General features: G+C 38.9%; 29 non-coding genes across 29 annotated transcripts; all 29 read right to left on the bottom strand.

Annotated features, from left to right (window-relative positions):
• Positions 1 to 855: 855 nt before the first annotated feature.
• On the bottom strand, positions 856 to 928 carry trnar-ucg (transfer RNA arginine (anticodon UCG)). Its single transcript has one exon. It is a non-coding gene; the product is annotated as a tRNA-Arg (tRNA).
• A 286-nt stretch (positions 929 to 1,214) lies between these two features.
• Positions 1,215 to 1,287, bottom strand: trnar-ucg (transfer RNA arginine (anticodon UCG)). The gene has a single exon. It is a non-coding gene; the product is annotated as a tRNA-Arg (tRNA).
• Positions 1,288 to 2,166: 879 nt separating this feature from the next.
• trnar-ucg (transfer RNA arginine (anticodon UCG)) lies at positions 2,167 to 2,239 on the bottom strand. Its single transcript has one exon. It is a non-coding gene; the product is annotated as a tRNA-Arg (tRNA).
• A 286-nt stretch (positions 2,240 to 2,525) lies between these two features.
• On the bottom strand, positions 2,526 to 2,598 carry trnar-ucg (transfer RNA arginine (anticodon UCG)). Its single transcript has one exon. It is a non-coding gene; the product is annotated as a tRNA-Arg (tRNA).
• An 879-nt stretch (positions 2,599 to 3,477) lies between these two features.
• Positions 3,478 to 3,550, bottom strand: trnar-ucg (transfer RNA arginine (anticodon UCG)). The gene has a single exon. It is a non-coding gene; the product is annotated as a tRNA-Arg (tRNA).
• Positions 3,551 to 3,836: 286 nt separating this feature from the next.
• On the bottom strand, positions 3,837 to 3,909 carry trnar-ucg (transfer RNA arginine (anticodon UCG)). The gene has a single exon. It is a non-coding gene; the product is annotated as a tRNA-Arg (tRNA).
• An 879-nt stretch (positions 3,910 to 4,788) lies between these two features.
• trnar-ucg (transfer RNA arginine (anticodon UCG)) lies at positions 4,789 to 4,861 on the bottom strand. The gene has a single exon. It is a non-coding gene; the product is annotated as a tRNA-Arg (tRNA).
• Positions 4,862 to 5,147: 286 nt separating this feature from the next.
• trnar-ucg (transfer RNA arginine (anticodon UCG)) lies at positions 5,148 to 5,220 on the bottom strand. The gene has a single exon. It is a non-coding gene; the product is annotated as a tRNA-Arg (tRNA).
• Positions 5,221 to 6,099: 879 nt separating this feature from the next.
• Positions 6,100 to 6,172, bottom strand: trnar-ucg (transfer RNA arginine (anticodon UCG)). Its single transcript has one exon. It is a non-coding gene; the product is annotated as a tRNA-Arg (tRNA).
• A 922-nt stretch (positions 6,173 to 7,094) lies between these two features.
• Positions 7,095 to 7,167, bottom strand: trnar-ucg (transfer RNA arginine (anticodon UCG)). Its single transcript has one exon. It is a non-coding gene; the product is annotated as a tRNA-Arg (tRNA).
• A 1,238-nt stretch (positions 7,168 to 8,405) lies between these two features.
• On the bottom strand, positions 8,406 to 8,478 carry trnar-ucg (transfer RNA arginine (anticodon UCG)). The gene has a single exon. It is a non-coding gene; the product is annotated as a tRNA-Arg (tRNA).
• A 1,238-nt stretch (positions 8,479 to 9,716) lies between these two features.
• On the bottom strand, positions 9,717 to 9,789 carry trnar-ucg (transfer RNA arginine (anticodon UCG)). The gene has a single exon. It is a non-coding gene; the product is annotated as a tRNA-Arg (tRNA).
• A 1,238-nt stretch (positions 9,790 to 11,027) lies between these two features.
• trnar-ucg (transfer RNA arginine (anticodon UCG)) lies at positions 11,028 to 11,100 on the bottom strand. Its single transcript has one exon. It is a non-coding gene; the product is annotated as a tRNA-Arg (tRNA).
• Positions 11,101 to 12,974: 1,874 nt separating this feature from the next.
• On the bottom strand, positions 12,975 to 13,047 carry trnar-ucg (transfer RNA arginine (anticodon UCG)). The gene has a single exon. It is a non-coding gene; the product is annotated as a tRNA-Arg (tRNA).
• Positions 13,048 to 14,562: 1,515 nt separating this feature from the next.
• Positions 14,563 to 14,635, bottom strand: trnar-ucg (transfer RNA arginine (anticodon UCG)). The gene has a single exon. It is a non-coding gene; the product is annotated as a tRNA-Arg (tRNA).
• A 563-nt stretch (positions 14,636 to 15,198) lies between these two features.
• trnar-ucg (transfer RNA arginine (anticodon UCG)) lies at positions 15,199 to 15,271 on the bottom strand. The gene has a single exon. It is a non-coding gene; the product is annotated as a tRNA-Arg (tRNA).
• Positions 15,272 to 15,916: 645 nt separating this feature from the next.
• trnar-ucg (transfer RNA arginine (anticodon UCG)) lies at positions 15,917 to 15,989 on the bottom strand. The gene has a single exon. It is a non-coding gene; the product is annotated as a tRNA-Arg (tRNA).
• A 563-nt stretch (positions 15,990 to 16,552) lies between these two features.
• Positions 16,553 to 16,625, bottom strand: trnar-ucg (transfer RNA arginine (anticodon UCG)). The gene has a single exon. It is a non-coding gene; the product is annotated as a tRNA-Arg (tRNA).
• Positions 16,626 to 17,270: 645 nt separating this feature from the next.
• Positions 17,271 to 17,343, bottom strand: trnar-ucg (transfer RNA arginine (anticodon UCG)). Its single transcript has one exon. It is a non-coding gene; the product is annotated as a tRNA-Arg (tRNA).
• Positions 17,344 to 18,265: 922 nt separating this feature from the next.
• On the bottom strand, positions 18,266 to 18,338 carry trnar-ucg (transfer RNA arginine (anticodon UCG)). The gene has a single exon. It is a non-coding gene; the product is annotated as a tRNA-Arg (tRNA).
• Positions 18,339 to 18,901: 563 nt separating this feature from the next.
• On the bottom strand, positions 18,902 to 18,974 carry trnar-ucg (transfer RNA arginine (anticodon UCG)). The gene has a single exon. It is a non-coding gene; the product is annotated as a tRNA-Arg (tRNA).
• A 563-nt stretch (positions 18,975 to 19,537) lies between these two features.
• On the bottom strand, positions 19,538 to 19,610 carry trnar-ucg (transfer RNA arginine (anticodon UCG)). Its single transcript has one exon. It is a non-coding gene; the product is annotated as a tRNA-Arg (tRNA).
• A 563-nt stretch (positions 19,611 to 20,173) lies between these two features.
• trnar-ucg (transfer RNA arginine (anticodon UCG)) lies at positions 20,174 to 20,246 on the bottom strand. The gene has a single exon. It is a non-coding gene; the product is annotated as a tRNA-Arg (tRNA).
• A 563-nt stretch (positions 20,247 to 20,809) lies between these two features.
• On the bottom strand, positions 20,810 to 20,882 carry trnar-ucg (transfer RNA arginine (anticodon UCG)). Its single transcript has one exon. It is a non-coding gene; the product is annotated as a tRNA-Arg (tRNA).
• Positions 20,883 to 21,168: 286 nt separating this feature from the next.
• trnar-ucg (transfer RNA arginine (anticodon UCG)) lies at positions 21,169 to 21,241 on the bottom strand. Its single transcript has one exon. It is a non-coding gene; the product is annotated as a tRNA-Arg (tRNA).
• Positions 21,242 to 22,163: 922 nt separating this feature from the next.
• On the bottom strand, positions 22,164 to 22,236 carry trnar-ucg (transfer RNA arginine (anticodon UCG)). The gene has a single exon. It is a non-coding gene; the product is annotated as a tRNA-Arg (tRNA).
• A 563-nt stretch (positions 22,237 to 22,799) lies between these two features.
• trnar-ucg (transfer RNA arginine (anticodon UCG)) lies at positions 22,800 to 22,872 on the bottom strand. The gene has a single exon. It is a non-coding gene; the product is annotated as a tRNA-Arg (tRNA).
• A 645-nt stretch (positions 22,873 to 23,517) lies between these two features.
• trnar-ucg (transfer RNA arginine (anticodon UCG)) lies at positions 23,518 to 23,590 on the bottom strand. The gene has a single exon. It is a non-coding gene; the product is annotated as a tRNA-Arg (tRNA).
• Positions 23,591 to 24,512: 922 nt separating this feature from the next.
• trnar-ucg (transfer RNA arginine (anticodon UCG)) lies at positions 24,513 to 24,585 on the bottom strand. Its single transcript has one exon. It is a non-coding gene; the product is annotated as a tRNA-Arg (tRNA).
• Between the last annotated feature and the right edge of the window lie 200 nt (positions 24,586 to 24,785).

Here is a 24,785-nt window from a genome sequence, read left to right as displayed (position 1 = left end):
TCATACAGACTTTGCTATGCCACAGTAGACATCAAAGTTGTGAACCTGTCCGAATGAGGAAAGCTCGTGATATTTAACAAGTAAGAAGAGACCTTTTCCCTCAATCTTGCGATGCCGAATCAGACACAATATTTCTCAGGCCTTTCAGTCTTAGATTATAAAAGTTGAACAACAATGTCCAAGCTTTTCAAAGCAACAAGACCAATGCCTTATTTAGGGAAATTGCAAACATGTACGAATTAGCTGAGCTAATGAAATTAAATGACCCTATTTGACATCATACAGACTTTGCTATGCAACAGTGGACATCAAAGTTGTGAACCTGTCCGAATGAGGAAAGCTCGTGATATTTAACAAGTAAGAAGAGACCTTTTCCCTCAATCTTGCGATGCCGAATCAGACACAATATTTCTCAGGCCTTTCAGTCTTAGATTATAAAAGTTGAACAACAATGTCCAAGCTTTTCAAAGCAATGAGACCAATGCCTTATTTCGGGAATTTGCAAACATGTTCAAATTAGCTGAGCTAATGAAATTAAACGACCACGAAGGGACTCGAACCCTCAATCTTCTGATTCGAAGTCAGACGCCTTATCCATTAGGCCACGCTATGCCACAGTAGACATCAAAGTTGTGAACCTGTCCAAATGAGGAAAGCTAGTGATATTTAACAAGTAAGAAGAGACCTTTTCCCTCAATCTTGCGATGCCGAATCAGACACAATATTTCTCAGGCCTTTCAGTCTTAGATTATAAAAGTTGAACAACAGTGTCCAAGCTTTTCAAAGCAATGAGACCAATGCCTTATTTCGGGAATTTGAAAACATGTTCAAATTAGCTGAGCTAATGAAATTAAACGACCACGAAGGGACTCGAACCCTCAATCTTCTGATTCGAAGTCAGATGCCTTAGCCATTAGGCCACGCAGTCTATGTGATACATTCCTATTTGACATCATACAGACTTTGCTATGCCACAGTAGACATCAAAGTTGTGAACCTGTCCGAATGAGGAAAGCTAGTGATTTTTAACAAGTACAAAGATACTCTTTCCTTCAATCTTGTGATGCATATTCAGACACAATACTTCTCAGGCATTGCAGTCTTAGATTATTAAAGTTGTACAACAATGTCCAAGCTTTTCAAAGCAATGAGACCAATGCCTTATTTCGGGAATTTGCAAACAAGTTCAAATTAGCTGAGCTAATGAAATTAAACGACCACGAAGGGACTCGAACCCTCAATCTTCTGATTCGAAGTCAGACGCCTTATCCATTAGGCCACGCAGTCTATGTGATACATCCCTATTTGACATCATACAGACTTTGCTATGCCACAGTAGACATCAAAGTTGTGAACCTGTCCGAATGAGGAAAGCTAGTGATTTTTAACAAGTACAAAGATACTCTTTCCTTCAATCTTGTGATGCATATTCAGACACAATAATTCTCAGGCCTTGCAGTCTTAGATTATTAGAGTTGAACAACAATGTCCAAGCTTTTCAAAGCAACAAGACCAATGCCTTATTTAGGGAAATTGCAAACATGTACGAATTAGCTGAGCTAATGAAATTAAATGACCCTATTTGACATCATACAGACTTTGCTATGCAACAGTGGACATCAAAGTTGTGAACCTGTCCGAATGAGGAAAGCTCGTGATATTTAACAAGTAAGAAGAGACCTTTTCCCTCAATCTTGCGATGCCGAATCAGACACAATATTTCTCAGGCCTTTCAGTCTTAGATTATAAAAGTTGAACAACAATGTCCAAGCTTTTCAAAGCAATGAGACCAATGCCTTATTTCGGGAATTTGCAAACATTTTCAAATTAGCTGAGCTAATGAAATTAAACGACCACGAAGGGACTCGAACCCTCAATCTTCTGATTCGAAGTCAGACGCCTTATCCATTAGGCCACGCTATGCCACAGTAGACATCAAAGTTGTGAACCTGTCCAAATGAGGAAAGCTAGTGATATTTAACAAGTAAGAAGAGACCTTTTCCCTCAATCTTGCGATGCCGAATCAGACACAATATTTCTCAGGCCTTTCAGTCTTAGATTATAAAAGTTGAACAACAGTGTCCAAGCTTTTCAAAGCAATGAGACCAATGCCTTATTTCGGGAATTTGAAAACATGTTCAAATTAGCTGAGCTAATGAAATTAAACGACCACGAAGGGACTCGAACCCTCAATCTTCTGATTCGAAGTCAGATGCCTTAGCCATTAGGCCACGCAGTCTATGTGATACATTCCTATTTGACATCATACAGACTTTGCTATGCCACAGTAGACATCAAAGTTGTGAACCTGTCCGAATGAGGAAAGCTAGTGATTTTTAACAAGTACAAAGATACTCTTTCCTTCAATCTTGTGATGCATATTCAGACACAATACTTCTCAGGCATTGCAGTCTTAGATTATTAAAGTTGTACAACAATGTCCAAGCTTTTCAAAGCAATGAGACCAATGCCTTATTTCGGGAATTTGCAAACAAGTTCAAATTAGCTGAGCTAATGAAATTAAACGACCACGAAGGGACTCGAACCCTCAATCTTCTGATTCGAAGTCAGACGCCTTATCCATTAGGCCACGCAGTCTATGTGATACATCCCTATTTGACATCATACAGACTTTGCTATGCCACAGTAGACATCAAAGTTGTGAACCTGTCCGAATGAGGAAAGCTAGTGATTTTTAACAAGTACAAAGATACTCTTTCCTTCAATCTTGTGATGCATATTCAGACACAATAATTCTCAGGCCTTGCAGTCTTAGATTATTAGAGTTGAACAACAATGTCCAAGCTTTTCAAAGCAACAAGACCAATGCCTTATTTAGGGAAATTGCAAACATGTACGAATTAGCTGAGCTAATGAAATTAAATGACCCTATTTGACATCATACAGACTTTGCTATGCAACAGTGGACATCAAAGTTGTGAACCTGTCCGAATGAGGAAAGCTCGTGATATTTAACAAGTAAGAAGAGACCTTTTCCCTCAATCTTGCGATGCCGAATCAGACACAATATTTCTCAGGCCTTTCAGTCTTAGATTATAAAAGTTGAACAACAATGTCCAAGCTTTTCAAAGCAATGAGACCAATGCCTTATTTCGGGAATTTGCAAACATGTTCAAATTAGCTGAGCTAATGAAATTAAACGACCACGAAGGGACTCGAACCCTCAATCTTCTGATTCGAAGTCAGACGCCTTATCCATTAGGCCACGCTATGCCACAGTAGACATCAAAGTTGTGAACCTGTCCAAATGAGGAAAGCTAGTGATATTTAACAAGTAAGAAGAGACCTTTTCCCTCTATCTTGCGATGCCGAATCAGACACAATATTTCTCAGGCCTTTCAGTCTTAGATTATAAAAGTTGAACAACAGTGTCCAAGCTTTTCAAAGCAATGAGACCAATGCCTTATTTCGGGAATTTGAAAACATGTTCAAATTAGCTGAGCTAATGAAATTAAACGACCACGAAGGGACTCGAACCCTCAATCTTCTGATTCGAAGTCAGATGCCTTAGCCATTAGGCCACGCAGTCTATGTGATACATTCCTATTTGACATCATACAGACTTTGCTATGCCACAGTAGACATCAAAGTTGTGAACCTGTCCGAATGAGGAAAGCTAGTGATTTTTAACAAGTACAAAGATACTCTTTCCTTCAATCTTGTGATGCATATTCAGACACAATACTTCTCAGGCATTGCAGTCTTAGATTATTAAAGTTGTACAACAATGTCCAAGCTTTTCAAAGCAATGAGACCAATGCCTTATTTCGGGAATTTGCAAACAAGTTCAAATTAGCTGAGCTAATGAAATTAAACGACCACGAAGGGACTCGAACCCTCAATCTTCTGATTCGAAGTCAGACGCCTTATCCATTAGGCCACGCAGTCTATGTGATACATCCCTATTTGACATCATACAGACTTTGCTATGCCACAGTAGACATCAAAGTTGTGAACCTGTCCGAATGAGGAAAGCTAGTGATTTTTAACAAGTACAAAGATACTCTTTCCTTCAATCTTGTGATGCATATTCAGACACAATAATTCTCAGGCCTTGCAGTCTTAGATTATTAAAGTTGAACAACAATGTCCAAGCTTTTCAAAGCAACAAGACCAATGCCTTATTTAGGGAAATTGCAAACATGTACGAATTAGCTGAGCTAATGAAATTAAATGACCCTATTTGACATCATACAGACTTTGCTATGCAACAGTGGACATCAAAGTTGTGAACCTGTCCGAATGAGGAAAGCTCGTGATATTTAACAAGTAAGAAGAGACCTTTTCCCTCAATCTTGCGATGCCGAATCAGACACAATATTTCTCAGGCCTTTCAGTCTTAGATTATAAAAGTTGAACAACAATGTCCAAGCTTTTCAAAGCAATGAGACCAATGCCTTATTTCGGGAATTTGCAAACATGTTCAAATTAGCTGAGCTAATGAAATTAAACGACCACGAAGGGACTCGAACCCTCAATCTTCTGATTCGAAGTCAGACGCCTTATCCATTAGGCCACGCTATGCCACAGTAGACATCAAAGTTGTGAACCTGTCCAAATGAGGAAAGCTAGTGATATTTAACAAGTAAGAAGAGACCTTTTCCCTCAATCTTGCGATGCCGAATCAGACACAATATTTCTCAGGCCTTTCAGTCTTAGATTATAAAAGTTGAACAACAGTGTCCAAGCTTTTCAAAGCAATGAGACCAATGCCTTATTTCGGGAATTTGAAAACATGTTCAAATTAGCTGAGCTAATGAAATTAAACGACCACGAAGGGACTCGAACCCTCAATCTTCTGATTCGAAGTCAGATGCCTTAGCCATTAGGCCACGCAGTCTATGTGATACATTCCTATTTGACATCATACAGACTTTGCTATGCCACAGTAGACATCAAAGTTGTGAACCTGTCCGAATGAGGAAAGCTAGTGATTTTTAACAAGTACAAAGATACTCTTTCCTTCAATCTTGTGATGCATATTCAGACACAATACTTCTCAGGCATTGCAGTCTTAGATTATTAAAGTTGTACAACAATGTCCAAGCTTTTCAAAGCAATGAGACCAATGCCTTATTTCGGGAATTTGCAAACAAGTTCAAATTAGCTGAGCTAATGAAATTAAACGACCACGAAGGGACTCGAACCCTCAATCTTCTGATTCGAAGTCAGACGCCTTATCCATTAGGCCACGCAGTCTATGTGATACATCCCTATTTGACATCATACAGACTTTGCTATGCCACAGTAGACATCAAAGTTGTGAACCTGTCCGAATGAGGAAAGCTAGTGATTTTTAACAAGTACAAAGATACTCTTTCCTTCAATCTTGTGATGCATATTCAGACACAATAATTCTCAGGCCTTGCAGTCTTAGATTATTAGAGTTGAACAACAATGTCCAAGCTTTTCAAAGCAACAAGACCAATGCCTTATTTAGGGAAATTGCAAACATGTACGAATTAGCTGAGCTAATGAAATTAAATGACCCTATTTGACATCATACAGACTTTGCTATGCAACAGTGGACATCAAAGTTGTGAACCTGTCCGAATGAGGAAAGCTCGTGATATTTAACAAGTAAGAAGAGACCTTTTCCCTCAATCTTGCGATGCCGAATCAGACACAATATTTCTCAGGCCTTTCAGTCTTAGATTATAAAAGTTGAACAACAATGTCCAAGCTTTTCAAAGCAATGAGACCAATGCCTTATTTCGGGAATTTGCAAACATGTTCAAATTAGCTGAGCTAATGAAATTAAACGACCACGAAGGGACTCGAACCCTCAATCTTCTGATTCGAAGTCAGACGCCTTATCCATTAGGCCACGCTATGCCACAGTAGACATCAAAGTTGTGAACCTGTCCAAATGAGGAAAGCTAGTGATATTTAACAAGTAAGAAGAGACCTTTTCCCTCTATCTTGCGATGCCGAATCAGACACAATATTTCTCAGGCCTTTCAGTCTTAGATTATAAAAGTTGAACAACAGTGTCCAAGCTTTTCAAAGCAATGAGACCAATGCCTTATTTCGGGAATTTGAAAACATGTTCAAATTAGCTGAGCTAATGAAATTAAACGACCACGAAGGGACTCGAACCCTCAATCTTCTGATTCGAAGTCAGATGCCTTAGCCATTAGGCCACGCAGTCTATGTGATACATTCCTATTTGACATCATACAGACTTTGCTATGCCACAGTAGACATCAAAGTTGTGAACCTGTCCGAATGAGGAAAGCTAGTGATTTTTAACAAGTACAAAGATACTCTTTCCTTCAATCTTGTGATGCATATTCAGACACAATACTTCTCAGGCATTGCAGTCTTAGATTATTAAAGTTGTACAACAATGTCCAAGCTTTTCAAAGCAATGAGACCAATGCCTTATTTCGGGAATTTGCAAACAAGTTCAAATTAGCTGAGCTAATGAAATTAAATGACCCTATTTGACATCATACAGACTTTGCTATGCAACAGTGGACATCAAAGTTGTGAACCTGTCCGAATGAGGAAAGCTCGTGATATTTAACAAGTAAGAAGAGACCTTTTCCCTCAATCTTGCGATGCCGAATCAGACACAATATTTCTCAGGCCTTTCAGTCTTAGATTATAAAAGTTGAACAACAATGTCCAAGCTTTTCAAAGCAATGAGACCAATGCCTTATTTCGGGAATTTGCAAACATGTTCAAATTAGCTGAGCTAATGAAATTAAACGACCACGAAGGGACTCGAACCCTCAATCTTCTGATTCGAAGTCAGACGCCTTATCCATTAGGGCACGCAGTCTATGTGATACATCCCTATTTGACATCATACAGATTTTGCTATGCCACAGTAGACATCAAAGTTGTGAACCTGTCCAAATGAGGAAAGCTAGTGATATTTAACAAGTAAGAAGAGACCTTTTCCCTCAATCTTGCGATGCCGAATCAGACACAATATTTCTCAGGCCTTTCAGTCTTAGATTATAAAAGTTGAACAACAGTGTCCAAGCTTTTCAAAGCAATGAGACCAATGCCTTATTTCGGGAATTTGAAAACATGTTCAAATTAGCTGAGCTAATGAAATTAAACGACCACGAAGGGACTCGAACCCTCAATCTTCTGATTCGAAGTCAGACGCCTTATCCATTAGGCCACGCAGTCTATGTGATACATCCCTATTTGACATCATACAGACTTTGCTATGCCACAGTAGACATCAAAGTTGTGAACCTGTCCGAATGAGGAAAGCTAGTGATTTTTAACAAGTACAAAGATACTCTTTCCTTCAATCTTGTGATGCATATTCAGACACAATAATTCTCAGGCCTTGCAGTCTTAGATTATTAAAGTTGAACAACAATGTCCAAGCTTTTCAAAGCAACAAGACCAATGCCTTATTTAGGGAAATTGCAAACATGTACGAATTAGCTGAGCTAATGAAATTAAATGACCCTATTTGACATCATACAGACTTTGCTATGCAACAGTGGACATCAAAGTTGTGAACCTGTCCGAATGAGGAAAGCTCGTGATATTTAACAAGTAAGAAGAGACCTTTTCCCTCAATCTTGCGATGCCGAATCAGACACAATATTTCTCAGGCCTTTCAGTCTTAGATTATAAAAGTTGAACAACAATGTCCAAGCTTTTCAAAGCAATGAGACCAATGCCTTATTTCGGGAATTTGCAAACATGTTCAAATTAGCTGAGCTAATGAAATTAAACGACCACGAAGGGACTCGAACCCTCAATCTTCTGATTCGAAGTCAGACGCCTTATCCATTAGGCCACGCTATGCCACAGTAGACATCAAAGTTGTGAACCTGTCCAAATGAGGAAAGCTAGTGATATTTAACAAGTAAGAAGAGACCTTTTCCCTCAATCTTGCGATGCCGAATCAGACACAATATTTCTCAGGCCTTTCAGTCTTAGATTATAAAAGTTGAACAACAGTGTCCAAGCTTTTCAAAGCAATGAGACCAATGCCTTATTTCGGGAATTTGAAAACATGTTCAAATTAGCTGAGCTAATGAAATTAAACGACCACGAAGGGACTCGAACCCTCAATCTTCTGATTCGAAGTCAGATGCCTTAGCCATTAGGCCACGCAGTCTATGTGATACATTCCTATTTGACATCATACAGACTTTGCTATGCCACAGTAGACATCAAAGTTGTGAACCTGTCCGAATGAGGAAAGCTAGTGATTTTTAACAAGTACAAAGATACTCTTTCCTTCAATCTTGTGATGCATATTCAGACACAATACTTCTCAGGCATTGCAGTCTTAGATTATTAAAGTTGTACAACAATGTCCAAGCTTTTCAAAGCAATGAGACCAATGCCTTATTTCGGGAATTTGCAAACAAGTTCAAATTAGCTGAGCTAATGAAATTAAACGACCACGAAGGGACTCGAACCCTCAATCTTCTGATTCGAAGTCAGACGCCTTATCCATTAGGCCACGCAGTCTATGTGATACATCCCTATTTGACATCATACAGACTTTGCTATGCCACAGTAGACATCAAAGTTGTGAACCTGTCCGAATGAGGAAAGCTAGTGATTTTTAACAAGTACAAAGATACTCTTTCCTTCAATCTTGTGATGCATATTCAGACACAATAATTCTCAGGCCTTGCAGTCTTAGATTATTAGAGTTGAACAACAATGTCCAAGCTTTTCAAAGCAACAAGACCAATGCCTTATTTAGGGAAATTGCAAACATGTACGAATTAGCTGAGCTAATGAAATTAAATGACCCTATTTGACATCATACAGACTTTGCTATGCAACAGTGGACATCAAAGTTGTGAACCTGTCCGAATGAGGAAAGCTCGTGATATTTAACAAGTAAGAAGAGACCTTTTCCCTCAATCTTGCGATGCCGAATCAGACACAATATTTCTCAGGCCTTTCAGTCTTAGATTATAAAAGTTGAACAACAATGTCCAAGCTTTTCAAAGCAATGAGACCAATGCCTTATTTCGGGAATTTGCAAACATGTTCAAATTAGCTGAGCTAATGAAATTAAACGACCACGAAGGGACTCGAACCCTCAATCTTCTGATTCGAAGTCAGACGCCTTATCCATTAGGCCACGCTATGCCACAGTAGACATCAAAGTTGTGAACCTGTCCAAATGAGGAAAGCTAGTGATATTTAACAAGTAAGAAGAGACCTTTTCCCTCTATCTTGCGATGCCGAATCAGACACAATATTTCTCAGGCCTTTCAGTCTTAGATTATAAAAGTTGAACAACAGTGTCCAAGCTTTTCAAAGCAATGAGACCAATGCCTTATTTCGGGAATTTGAAAACATGTTCAAATTAGCTGAGCTAATGAAATTAAACGACCACGAAGGGACTCGAACCCTCAATCTTCTGATTCGAAGTCAGATGCCTTAGCCATTAGGCCACGCAGTCTATGTGATACATTCCTATTTGACATCATACAGACTTTGCTATGCCACAGTAGACATCAAAGTTGTGAACCTGTCCGAATGAGGAAAGCTAGTGATTTTTAACAAGTACAAAGATACTCTTTCCTTCAATCTTGTGATGCATATTCAGACACAATACTTCTCAGGCATTGCAGTCTTAGATTATTAAAGTTGTACAACAATGTCCAAGCTTTTCAAAGCAATGAGACCAATGCCTTATTTCGGGAATTTGCAAACAAGTTCAAATTAGCTGAGCTAATGAAATTAAACGACCACGAAGGGACTCGAACCCTCAATCTTCTGATTCGAAGTCAGACGCCTTATCCATTAGGCCACGCAGTCTATGTGATACATCCCTATTTGACATCATACAGACTTTGCTATGCCACAGTAGACATCAAAGTTGTGAACCTGTCCGAATGAGGAAAGCTAGTGATTTTTAACAAGTACAAAGATACTCTTTCCTTCAATCTTGTGATGCATATTCAGACACAATAATTCTCAGGCCTTGCAGTCTTAGATTATTAAAGTTGAACAACAATGTCCAAGCTTTTCAAAGCAACAAGACCAATGCCTTATTTAGGGAAATTGCAAACATGTACGAATTAGCTGAGCTAATGAAATTAAATGACCCTATTTGACATCATACAGACTTTGCTATGCAACAGTGGACATCAAAGTTGTGAACCTGTCCGAATGAGGAAAGCTCGTGATATTTAACAAGTAAGAAGAGACCTTTTCCCTCAATCTTGCGATGCCGAATCAGACACAATATTTCTCAGGCCTTTCAGTCTTAGATTATAAAAGTTGAACAACAATGTCCAAGCTTTTCAAAGCAATGAGACCAATGCCTTATTTCGGGAATTTGCAAACATGTTCAAATTAGCTGAGCTAATGAAATTAAACGACCACGAAGGGACTCGAACCCTCAATCTTCTGATTCGAAGTCAGACGCCTTATCCATTAGGCCACGCTATGCCACAGTAGACATCAAAGTTGTGAACCTGTCCAAATGAGGAAAGCTAGTGATATTTAACAAGTAAGAAGAGACCTTTTCCCTCAATCTTGCGATGCCGAATCAGACACAATATTTCTCAGGCCTTTCAGTCTTAGATTATAAAAGTTGAACAACAGTGTCCAAGCTTTTCAAAGCAATGAGACCAATGCCTTATTTCGGGAATTTGAAAACATGTTCAAATTAGCTGAGCTAATGAAATTAAACGACCACGAAGGGACTCGAACCCTCAATCTTCTGATTCGAAGTCAGATGCCTTAGCCATTAGGCCACGCAGTCTATGTGATACATTCCTATTTGACATCATACAGACTTTGCTATGCCACAGTAGACATCAAAGTTGTGAACCTGTCCGAATGAGGAAAGCTAGTGATTTTTAACAAGTACAAAGATACTCTTTCCTTCAATCTTGTGATGCATATTCAGACACAATACTTCTCAGGCATTGCAGTCTTAGATTATTAAAGTTGTACAACAATGTCCAAGCTTTTCAAAGCAATGAGACCAATGCCTTATTTCGGGAATTTGCAAACAAGTTCAAATTAGCTGAGCTAATGAAATTAAACGACCACGAAGGGACTCGAACCCTCAATCTTCTGATTCGAAGTCAGACGCCTTATCCATTAGGCCACGCAGTCTATGTGATACATCCCTATTTGACATCATACAGACTTTGCTATGCCACAGTAGACATCAAAGTTGTGAACCTGTCCGAATGAGGAAAGCTAGTGATTTTTAACAAGTACAAAGATACTCTTTCCTTCAATCTTGTGATGCATATTCAGACACAATAATTCTCAGGCCTTGCAGTCTTAGATTATTAGAGTTGAACAACAATGTCCAAGCTTTTCAAAGCAACAAGACCAATGCCTTATTTAGGGAAATTGCAAACATGTACGAATTAGCTGAGCTAATGAAATTAAATGACCCTATTTGACATCATACAGACTTTGCTATGCAACAGTGGACATCAAAGTTGTGAACCTGTCCGAATGAGGAAAGCTCGTGATATTTAACAAGTAAGAAGAGACCTTTTCCCTCAATCTTGCGATGCCGAATCAGACACAATATTTCTCAGGCCTTTCAGTCTTAGATTATAAAAGTTGAACAACAATGTCCAAGCTTTTCAAAGCAATGAGACCAATGCCTTATTTCGGGAATTTGCAAACATGTTCAAATTAGCTGAGCTAATGAAATTAAACGACCACGAAGGGACTCGAACCCTCAATCTTCTGATTCGAAGTCAGACGCCTTATCCATTAGGCCACGCTATGCCACAGTAGACATCAAAGTTGTGAACCTGTCCAAATGAGGAAAGCTAGTGATATTTAACAAGTAAGAAGAGACCTTTTCCCTCTATCTTGCGATGCCGAATCAGACACAATATTTCTCAGGCCTTTCAGTCTTAGATTATAAAAGTTGAACAACAGTGTCCAAGCTTTTCAAAGCAATGAGACCAATGCCTTATTTCGGGAATTTGAAAACATGTTCAAATTAGCTGAGCTAATGAAATTAAACGACCACGAAGGGACTCGAACCCTCAATCTTCTGATTCGAAGTCAGATGCCTTAGCCATTAGGCCACGCAGTCTATGTGATACATTCCTATTTGACATCATACAGACTTTGCTATGCCACAGTAGACATCAAAGTTGTGAACCTGTCCGAATGAGGAAAGCTAGTGATTTTTAACAAGTACAAAGATACTCTTTCCTTCAATCTTGTGATGCATATTCAGACACAATACTTCTCAGGCATTGCAGTCTTAGATTATTAAAGTTGTACAACAATGTCCAAGCTTTTCAAAGCAATGAGACCAATGCCTTATTTCGGGAATTTGCAAACAAGTTCAAATTAGCTGAGCTAATGAAATTAAATGACCCTATTTGACATCATACAGACTTTGCTATGCAACAGTGGACATCAAAGTTGTGAACCTGTCCGAATGAGGAAAGCTCGTGATATTTAACAAGTAAGAAGAGACCTTTTCCCTCAATCTTGCGATGCCGAATCAGACACAATATTTCTCAGGCCTTTCAGTCTTAGATTATAAAAGTTGAACAACAATGTCCAAGCTTTTCAAAGCAATGAGACCAATGCCTTATTTCGGGAATTTGCAAACATGTTCAAATTAGCTGAGCTAATGAAATTAAACGACCACGAAGGGACTCGAACCCTCAATCTTCTGATTCGAAGTCAGACGCCTTATCCATTAGGGCACGCAGTCTATGTGATACATCCCTATTTGACATCATACAGATTTTGCTATGCCACAGTAGACATCAAAGTTGTGAACCTGTCCAAATGAGGAAAGCTAGTGATATTTAACAAGTAAGAAGAGACCTTTTCCCTCAATCTTGCGATGCCGAATCAGACACAATATTTCTCAGGCCTTTCAGTCTTAGATTATAAAAGTTGAACAACAGTGTCCAAGCTTTTCAAAGCAATGAGACCAATGCCTTATTTCGGGAATTTGAAAACATGTTCAAATTAGCTGAGCTAATGAAATTAAACGACCACGAAGGGACTCGAACCCTCAATCTTCTGATTCGAAGTCAGACGCCTTATCCATTAGGCCACGCAGTCTATGTGATACATCCCTATTTGACATCATACAGACTTTGCTATGCCACAGTAGACATCAAAGTTGTGAACCTGTCCGAATGAGGAAAGCTAGTGATTTTTAACAAGTACAAAGATACTCTTTCCTTCAATCTTGTGATGCATATTCAGACACAATAATTCTCAGGCCTTGCAGTCTTAGATTATTAAAGTTGAACAACAATGTCCAAGCTTTTCAAAGCAACAAGACCAATGCCTTATTTAGGGAAATTGCAAACATGTACGAATTAGCTGAGCTAATGAAATTAAATGACCCTATTTGACATCATACAGACTTTGCTATGCAACAGTGGACATCAAAGTTGTGAACCTGTCCGAATGAGGAAAGCTCGTGATATTTAACAAGTAAGAAGAGACCTTTTCCCTCAATCTTGCGATGCCGAATCAGACACAATATTTCTCAGGCCTTTCAGTCTTAGATTATAAAAGTTGAACAACAATGTCCAAGCTTTTCAAAGCAATGAGACCAATGCCTTATTTCGGGAATTTGCAAACATGTTCAAATTAGCTGAGCTAATGAAATTAAACGACCACGAAGGGACTCGAACCCTCAATCTTCTGATTCGAAGTCAGACGCCTTATCCATTAGGCCACGCTATGCCACAGTAGACATCAAAGTTGTGAACCTGTCCAAATGAGGAAAGCTAGTGATATTTAACAAGTAAGAAGAGACCTTTTCCCTCAATCTTGCGATGCCGAATCAGACACAATATTTCTCAGGCCTTTCAGTCTTAGATTATAAAAGTTGAACAACAGTGTCCAAGCTTTTCAAAGCAATGAGACCAATGCCTTATTTCGGGAATTTGAAAACATGTTCAAATTAGCTGAGCTAATGAAATTAAACGACCACGAAGGGACTCGAACCCTCAATCTTCTGATTCGAAGTCAGATGCCTTAGCCATTAGGCCACGCAGTCTATGTGATACATTCCTATTTGACATCATACAGACTTTGCTATGCCACAGTAGACATCAAAGTTGTGAACCTGTCCGAATGAGGAAAGCTAGTGATTTTTAACAAGTACAAAGATACTCTTTCCTTCAATCTTGTGATGCATATTCAGACACAATACTTCTCAGGCCTTGCAGTCTTAGATTATTAAAGTTGTACAACAATGTCCAAGCTTTTCAAAGCAATGAGACCAATGCCTTATTTCGGGAATTTGCAAACAAGTTCAAATTAGCTGAGCTAATGAAATTAAATGACCCTATTTGACATCATACAGACTTTGCTATGCAACAGTGGACATCAAAGTTGTGAACCTGTCCGAATGAGGAAAGCTCGTGATATTTAACAAGTAAGAAGAGACCTTTTCCCTCAATCTTGCGATGCCGAATCAGACACAATATTTCTCAGGCCTTTCAGTCTTAGATTATAAAAGTTGAACAACAATGTCCAAGCTTTTCAAAGCAATGAGACCAATGCCTTATTTCGGGAATTTGCAAACATGTTCAAATTAGCTGAGCTAATGAAATTAAACGACCACGAAGGGACTCGAACCCTCAATCTTCTGATTCGAAGTCAGACGCCTTATCCATTAGGCCACGCAGTCTATGTGATACATCCCTATTTGACATCATACAGACTTTGCTATGCCACAGTAGACATCAAAGTTGTGAACCTGTCCGAATGAGGAAAGCTAGTGATTTTTAACAAGTACAAAGATACTCTTTCCTTCAATCTTGTGATGCATATTCAGACACAATAATTCTCAGGCCTTGCAGTCTTAGATTATTAAAGTTGAACAACAATGTCCAAGCTTTTCAAAGCAACAAGACCAATGCCTTATTTAGGGAAATTGCAAACATGTACGAATTAGCTGAGCTAATGAAATTAAATGACCCTATTTGACATCATACAGACTTTGCTATGCAACAGTGGACATCAAAGTTGTGAACCTGTCCGAATGAGGAAAGCTCGTGATATTTAACAAGTAAGAAGAGACCTTTTCCCTCAATCTTGCGATGCCGAATCAGACACAATATTTCTCAGGCCTTTCAGTCTTAGATTATAAAAGTTGAACAACAATGTCCAAGCTTTTCAAAGCAATGAGACCAATGCCTTATTTCGGGAATTTGCAAACATGTTCAAATTAGCTGAGCTAATGAAATTAAACGACCACGAAGGGACTCGAACCCTCAATCTTCTGATTCGAAGTCAGACGCCTTATCCATTAGGCCACGCAGTCTATGTGATACATCCCTATTTGACATCATACAGATTTTGCTATGCCACAGTAGACATCAAAGTTGTGAACCTGTCCAAATGAGGAAAGCTAGTGATATTTAACAAGTAAGAAGAGACCTTTTCCCTCAATCTTGCGATGCCGAATCAGACACAATATTTCTCAGGCCTTTCAGTCTTAGATTATAAAAGTTGAACAACAGTGTCCAAGCTTTTCAAAGCAATGAGACCAATGCCTTATTTCAGGAATTTGAAAACATGTTCAAATTAGCTGAGCTAATGAAATTAAACGACCACGAAGGGACTCGAACCCTCAATCTTCTGATTCGAGGTCAGATGCCTTAGCCATTAGGCCACGCAGTCTATGTGATACATCCCTATTTGACATCATACAGATTTTGCTATGCCACAGTAGACATCAAAGTTGTGAACCTGTCCAAATGAGGAAAGCTAGTGATATTTAACAAGTAAGAAGAGACCTTTTCCCTCAATCTTGCGATGCCGAATCAGACACAATATTTCTCAGGCCTTTCAGTCTTAGATTATAAAAGTTGAACAACAGTGTCCAAGCTTTTCAAAGCAATGAGACCAATGCCTTATTTCGGGAATTTGAAAACATGTTCAAATTAGCTGAGCTAATGAAATTAAACGACCACGAAGGGACTCGAACCCTCAATCTTCTGATTCGAAGTCAGACGCCTTATCCATTAGGCCACGCAGTCTATGTGATACATCCCTATTTGACATCATACAGATTTTGCTATGCCACAGTAGCCATCAAAGTTGTGAACCTGTCCAAATGAGGAAAGCTAGTGATATTTAACAAGTAAGAAGAGACCTTTTCCCTCAATCTTGCGATGCCGAATAAGACACAATATTTCTCAGGCCTTGCAGTCTTAGATTATTAAAGTTGAACAACAATGTCCAAGCTTTTCAAAGCAACAAGACCAATGCCTTATTTAGGGAAATTGCAAACATGTACGAATTAGCTGAGCTAATGAAATTAAATGACCCTATTTGACATCATACAGACTTTGCTATGCAACAGTGGACATCAAAGTTGTGAACCTGTCCGAATGAGGAAAGCTCGTGATATTTAACAAGTAAGAAGAGACCTTTTCCCTCAATCTTGCGATGCCGAATCAGACACAATATTTCTCAGGCCTTTCAGTCTTAGATTATAAAAGTTGAACAACAATGTCCAAGCTTTTCAAAGCAATGAGACCAATGCCTTATTTCGGGAATTTGCAAACATGTTCAAATTAGCTGAGCTAATGAAATTAAACGACCACGAAGGGACTCGAACCCTCAATCTTCTGATTCGAAGTCAGACGCCTTATCCATTAGGCCACGCAGTCTATGTGATACATCCCTATTTGACATCATACAGATTTTGCTATGCCACAGTAGACATCAAAGTTGTGAACCTGTCCAAATGAGGAAAGCTAGTGATATTTAACAAGTAAGAAGAGACCTTTTCCCTCAATCTTGCGATGCCGAATCAGACACAATATTTCTCAGGCCTTTCAGTCTTAGATTATAAAAGTTGAACAACAGTGTCCAAGCTTTTCAAAGCAATGAGACCAATGCCTTATTTCGGGAATTTGAAAACATGTTCAAATTAGCTGAGCTAATGAAATTAAACGACCACGAAGGGACTCGAACCCTCAATCTTCTGATTCGAAGTCAGATGCCTTAGCCATTAGGCCACGCAGTCTATGTGATACATCCCTATTTGACATCATACAGATTTTGCTATGCCACAGTAGACATCAAAGTTGTGAACCTGTCCAAATGAGGAAAGCTAGTGATATTTAACAAGTAAGAAGAGACCTTTTCCCTCAATCTTGCGATGCCGAATCAGACACAATATTTCTCAGGCCTTTCAGTCTTAGATTATAAAAGTTGAACAACAGTGTCCAAGCTTTTCAAAGCAATGAGACCAATGCCTTATTTCGGGAATTTGAAAACATGTTCAAATTAGCTGAGCTAATGAAATTAAACGACCACGAAGGGACTCGAACCCTCAATCTTCTGATTCGAAGTCAGACGCCTTATCCATTAGGCCACGCAGTCTATGTGATACATCCCTATTTGACATCATACAGATTTTGCTATGCCACAGTAGCCATCAAAGTTGTGAACCTGTCCAAATGAGGAAAGCTAGTGATATTTAACAAGTAAGAAGAGACCTTTTCCCTCAATCTTGCGATGCCGAATAAGACACAATATTTCTCAGGCCTTGCAGTCTTAGATTATTAAAGTTGTACAACAATGTCCAAGCTTTTCAAAGCAATGAGACCAATGCCTTATTTCGGGAATTTGCAAACATGTTCAAATTAGCTGAGCTAATGAAATTAAATGACCACGAAGGGACTCGAATCCTCAATCTTCTGATTCGAAGTCAGACGCCTTATCCATTAGGCCACGCAGTCTATGTGATACATCCCTATTTGACATCATACAGACTTTGCTATGCCACAGTAGACATCAAAGTTGTGAACCTGTCCGAATGAGGAAAGCTAGTGATTTTTAACAAGTACAAAGATACTCTTTCCTTCAATCTTGTGATGCATATTCAGACACAATAATTCTCAGGCCTTGCAGTCTTAGATTATTAAAGTTGAACAACAATGTCCAAGCTTTTCAAAGCAACAAGACCAATGCCTTATTTAGGGAAATTGCAAACATGTACGAATTAGCTGAGCTAATGAAATTAAATGACCCTATTTGACATCATACAGACTTTGCTATGCAACAGTGGACATCAAAGTTGTGAACCTGTCCGAATGAGGAAAGCTCGTGATATTTAACAAGTAAGAAGAGACCTTTTCCCTCAATCTTGCGATGCCGAATCAGACACAATATTTCTCAGGCCTTTCAGTCTTAGATTATAAAAGTTGAACAACAATGTCCAAGCTTTTCAAAGCAATGAGACCAATGCCTTATTTCGGGAATTTGCAAACATGTTCAAATTAGCTGAGCTAATGAAATTAAACGACCACGAAGGGACTCGAACCCTCAATCTTCTGATTCGAAGTCAGACGCCTTATCCATTAGGCCACGCAGTCTATGTGATACATCCCTATTTGACATCATACAGACTTTGCTATGCCACAGTAGACATCAAAGTTGTGAACCTGTCCGAATGAGGAAAGCTAGTGATTTTTAACAAGTACAAAGATACTCTTTCCTTCAATCTTGTGATGCATATTCAGACACAATAATTCTCAGGCCTTGCAGTCTTAGATTATTAAAGTTGAACAACAATGTCCAAGCTTTTCAAAGCAACAAGACCAATGCCTTATTTAGGGAAATTGCAAACATGTACGAATTAGCTGAGCTAATGAAATTAAATGACCCTATTTGACATCATACAGACTTTGCTATGCAACAGTGGACATCAAAGTTGTGAACCTGTCCGAATGAGGAAAGCTCGTGATATTTAACAAGTAAGAAGAGACCTTTTCCCTCAATCTTGCGATGCCGAATCAGACACAATATTTCTCAGGCCTTTCAGTCTTAGATTATAAAAGTTGAACAACAATGTCCAAGCTTTTCAAAGCAATGAGACCAATGCCTTATTTCGGGAATTTGCAAACATGTTCAAATTAGCTGAGCTAATGAAATTAAACGACCACGAAGGGACTCGAACCCTCAATCTTCTGATTCGAAGTCAGACGCCTTATCCATTAGGCCACGCAGTCTATGTGATACATCCCTATTTGACATCATACAGACTTTGCTATGCCACAGTAGACATCAAAGTTGTGAACCTGTCCGAATGAGGAAAGCTAGTGATTTTTAACAAGTACAAAGATACTCTTTCCTTCAATCTTGTGATGCATATTCAGACACAATAATTCTCAGGCCTTGCAGTCTTAGATTATTAAAGTTGAACAACAATGTCCAAGCTTTTCAAAGCAACAAGACCAATGCCTTATTTAGGGAAATTGCAAACATGTACGAATTAGCTGAGCTAATGAAATTAAATGACCCTATTTGACATCATACAGACTTTGCTATGCAACAGTGGACATCAAAGTTGTGAACCTGTCCGAATGAGGAAAGCTCGTGATATTTAACAAGTAAGAAGAGACCTTTTCCCTCAATCTTGCGATGCCGAATCAGACACAATATTTCTCAGGCCTTTCAGTCTTAGATTATAAAAGTTGAACAACAATGTCCAAGCTTTTCAAAGCAATGAGACCAATGCCTTATTTCGGGAATTTGCAAACATGTTCAAATTAGCTGAGCTAATGAAATTAAACGACCACGAAGGGACTCGAACCCTCAATCTTCTGATTCGAAGTCAGACGCCTTATCCATTAGGCCACGCAGTCTATGTGATACATCCCTATTTGACATCATACAGACTTTGCTATGCCACAGTAGACATCAAAGTTGTGAACCTGTCCGAATGAGGAAAGCTAGTGATTTTTAACAAGTACAAAGATACTCTTTCCTTCAATCTTGTGATGCATATTCAGACACAATAATTCTCAGGCCTTGCAGTCTTAGATTATTAAAGTTGAACAACAATGTCCAAGCTTTTCAAAGCAACAAGACCAATGCCTTATTTAGGGAAATTGCAAACATGTACGAATTAGCTGAGCTAATGAAATTAAATGACCCTATTTGACATCATACAGACTTTGCTATGCAACAGTGGACATCAAAGTTGTGAACCTGTCCGAATGAGGAAAGCTCGTGATATTTAACAAGTAAGAAGAGACCTTTTCCCTCAATCTTGCGATGCCGAATCAGACACAATATTTCTCAGGCCTTTCAGTCTTAGATTATAAAAGTTGAACAACAATGTCCAAGCTTTTCAAAGCAATGAGACCAATGCCTTATTTCGGGAATTTGCAAACATGTTCAAATTAGCTGAGCTAATGAAATTAAACGACCACGAAGGGACTCGAACCCTCAATCTTCTGATTCGAAGTCAGACGCCTTATCCATTAGGCCACGCAGTCTATGTGATACATCCCTATTTGACATCATACAGACTTTGCTATGCCACAGTAGACATCAAAGTTGTGAACCTGTCCGAATGAGGAAAGCTAGTGATTTTTAACAAGTACAAAGATACTCTTTCCTTCAATCTTGTGATGCATATTCAGACACAATAATTCTCAGGCCTTGCAGTCTTAGATTATTAAAGTTGAACAACAATGTCCAAGCTTTTCAAAGCAACAAGACCAATGCCTTATTTAGGGAAATTGCAAACATGTACGAATTAGCTGAGCTAATGAAATTAAATGACCCTATTTGACATCATACAGACTTTGCTATGCAACAGTGGACATCAAAGTTGTGAACCTGTCCGAATGAGGAAAGCTCGTGATATTTAACAAGTAAGAAGAGACCTTTTCCCTCAATCTTGCGATGCCGAATCAGACACAATATTTCTCAGGCCTTTCAGTCTTAGATTATAAAAGTTGAACAACAATGTCCAAGCTTTTCAAAGCAATGAGACCAATGCCTTATTTCGGGAATTTGCAAACATGTTCAAATTAGCTGAGCTAATGAAATTAAACGACCACGAAGGGACTCGAACCCTCAATCTTCTGATTCGAAGTCAGACGCCTTATCCATTAGGCCACGCAGTCTATGTGATACATCCCTATTTGACATCATACAGATTTTGCTATGCCACAGTAGACATCAAAGTTGTGAACCTGTCCAAATGAGGAAAGCTAGTGATATTTAACAAGTAAGAAGAGACCTTTTCCCTCAATCTTGCGATGCCGAATCAGACACAATATTTCTCAGGCCTTTCAGTCTTAGATTATAAAAGTTGAACAACAGTGTCCAAGCTTTTCAAAGCAATGAGACCAATGCCTTATTTCGGGAATTTGAAAACATGTTCAAATTAGCTGAGCTAATGAAATTAAACGACCACGAAGGGACTCGAACCCTCAATCTTCTGATTCGAAGTCAGACGCCTTATCCATTAGGCCACGCAGTCTATGTGATACATCCCTATTTGACATCATACAGACTTTGCTATGCCACAGTAGACATCAAAGTTGTGAACCTGTCCAAATGAGGAAAGCTAGTGATATTTAACAAGTAAGAAGAGACCTTTTCCCTCAATCTTGCGATGCCGAATCAGACACAATATTTCTCAGGCCTTTCAGTCTTAGATTATAAAAGTTGAACAACAGTGTCCAAGCTTTTCAAAGCAATGAGACCAATGCCTTATTTCGGGAATTTGAAAACATGTTCAAATTAGCTGAGCTAATGAAATTAAACGACCACGAAGGGACTCGAACCCTCAATCTTCTGATTCGAAGTCAGATGCCTTAGCCATTAGGCCACGCAGTCTATGTGATACATTCCTATTTGACATCATACAGACTTTGCTATGCCACAGTAGACATCAAAGTTGTGAACCTGTCCGAATGAGGAAAGCTAGTGATTTTTAACAAGTACAAAGATACTCTTTCCTTCAATCTTGTGATGCATATTCAGACACAATACTTCTCAGGCCTTGCAGTCTTAGATTATTAAAGTTGTACAACAATGTCCAAGCTTTTCAAAGCAATGAGACCAATGCCTTATTTCGGGAATTTGCAAACAAGTTCAAATTAGCTGAGCTAATGAAATTAAATGACCCTATTTGAAATCATACAGACTTTGCTATGCAACAGTGGACATCAAAGTTGTGAACCTGTCCGAATGAGGAAAGCTCGTGATATTTAACAAGTAAGAAGAGACCTTTTCCCTCAATCTTGCGATGCCGAATCAGACACAATATTTCTCAGGCCTTTCAGTCTTAGATTATAAAAGTTGAACAACAATGTCCAAGCTTTTCAAAGCAATGAGACCAATGCCTTATTTCGGGAATTTGCAAACATGTTCAAATTAGCTGAGCTAATGAAATTAAACGACCACGAAGGGACTCGAACCCTCAATCTTCTGATTCGAAGTCAGACGCCTTATCCATTAGGCCACGCAGTCTATGTGATACATCCCTATTTGACATTATACAGACTTTGCTATGCCACAGTAGACATCAAAGTTGTGAACCTGTCCGAATGAGGAAAGCTAGTGATTTTTAACAAGTACAAAGATACTCTTTCCTTCAATCTTGTGATGCATATTCAGACACAATAATTCTCAGGCCTTGCAGTCTTAGATTATTAAAGTTGAACAACAATGTCCAAGCTTTTCAAAGCAACAAGACCAATGCCTTATTTAGGGAAATTGCAAACATGTACGAATTAGCTGAGCTAATGAAATTAAATGACCCTATTTGACATCATACAGACTTTGCTATGCAACAGTGGACATCAAAGTTGTGAACCTGTCCGAATGAGGAAAGCTCGTGATATTTAACAAGTAAGAAGAGACCTTTTCCCTCAATCTTGCGATGCCGAATCAGACACAATATTTCTCAGGCCTTTCAGTCTTAGATTATAAAAGTTGAACAACAATGTCCAAGCTTTTCAAAGCAATGAGACCAATGCCTTATTTCGGGAATTTGCAAACATGTTCAAATTAGCTGAGCTAATGAAATTAAACGACCACGAAGGGACTCGAACCCTCAATCTTCTGATTCGAAGTCAGACGCCTTATCCATTAGGCCACGCAGTCTATGTGATACATCCCTATTTGACATCATACAGATTTTGCTATGCCACAGTAGACATCAAAGTTGTGAACCTGTCCAAATGAGGAAAGCTAGTGATATTTAACAAGTAAGAAGAGACCTTTTCCCTCAATCTTGCGATGCCGAATCAGACACAATATTTCTCAGGCCTTTCAGTCTTAGATTATAAAAGTTGAACAACAGTGTCCAAGCTTTTCAAAGCAATGAGACCAATGCCTTATTTCGGGAATTTGAAAACATGTTCAAATTAGCTGAGCTAATGAAATTAAACGACCACGAAGGGACTCGAACCCTCAATCTTCTGATTCGAAGTCAGATGCCTTAGCCATTAGGCCACGCAGTCTATGTGATACATCCCTATTTGACATCATACAGATTTTGCTATGCCACAGTAGACATCAAAGTTGTGAACCTGTCCAAATGAGGAAAGCTAGTGATATTTAACAAGTAAGAAGAGACCTTTTCCCTCAATCTTGCGATGCCGAATCAGACACAATATTTCTCAGGCCTTTCAGTCTTAGATTATAAAAGTTGAACAACAGTGTCCAAGCTTTTCAAAGCAATGAGACCAATGCCTTATTTCGGGAATTTGAAAACATGTTCAAATTAGCTGAGCTAATGAAATTAAACGACCACGAAGGGACTCGAACCCTCAATCTTCTGATTCGAAGTCAGACGCCTTATCCATTAGGCCACGCAGTCTATGTGATACATCCCTATTTGACATCATACAGACTTTGCTATGCCACAGTAGACATCAAAGTTGTGAACCTGTCCAAATGAGGAAAGCTAGTGATATTTAACAAGTAAGAAGAGACCTTTTCCCTCAATCTTGCGATGCCGAATCAGACACAATATTTCTCAGGCCTTTCAGTCTTAGATTATAAAAGTTGAACAACAGTGTCCAAGCTTTTCAAAGCAATGAGACCAATGCCTTATTTCGGGAATTTGAAAACATGTTCAAATTAGCTGAGCTAATGAAATTAAACGACCACGAAGGGACTCGAACCCTCAATCTTCTGATTCGAAGTCAGATGCCTTAGCCATTAGGCCACGCAGTCTATGTGATACATTCCTATTTGACATCATACAGACTTTGCTATGCCACAGTAGACATCAAAGTTGTGAACCTGTCCGAATGAGGAAAGCTAGTGATTTTTAACAAGTACAAAGATACTCTTTCCTTCAATCTTGTGATGCATATTCAGACACAATACTTCTCAGGCCTTGCAGTCTTAGATTATTAAAGTTGTACAACAATGTCCAAGCTTTTCAAAGCAATGAGACCAATGCCTTATTTCGGGAATTTGCAAACAAGTTCAAATTAGCTGAGCTAATGAAATTAAATGACCCTATTTGAAATCATACAGACTTTGCTATGCAACAGTGGACATCAAAGTTGTGAACCTGTCCGAATGAGGAAAGCTCGTGATATTTAACAAGTAAGAAGAGACCTTTTCCCTCAATCTTGCGATGCCGAATCAGACACAATATTTCTCAGGCCTTTCAGTCTTAGATTATAAAAGTTGAACAACAATGTCCAAGCTTTTCAAAGCAATGAGACCAATGCCTTATTTCGGGAATTTGCAAACATGTTCAAATTAGCTGAGCTAATGAAATTAAACGACCACGAAGGGACTCGAACCCTCAATCTTCTGATTCGAAGTCAGACGCCTTATCCATTAGGCCACGCAGTCTATGTGATACATCCCTATTTGACATTATACAGACTTTGCTATGCCACAGTAGACATCAAAGTTGTGAACCTGTCCGAATGAGGAAAGCTAGTGATTTTTAACAAGTACAAAGATACTCTTTCCTTCAATCTTGTGATGCATATTCAGACACAATAATTCTCAGGCCTTGCAGTCTTAGATTATTAAAGTTGAACAACAAT

The sequence above is a fragment of the Oncorhynchus kisutch genome, linkage group LG20 (genome assembly GCF_002021735.2).
Source record: "Oncorhynchus kisutch isolate 150728-3 linkage group LG20, Okis_V2, whole genome shotgun sequence".
Lineage (NCBI taxonomy): Eukaryota > Metazoa > Chordata > Actinopteri > Salmoniformes > Salmonidae > Oncorhynchus > Oncorhynchus kisutch.
This window is presented reverse-complemented; position numbering and strand designations above follow the sequence as displayed.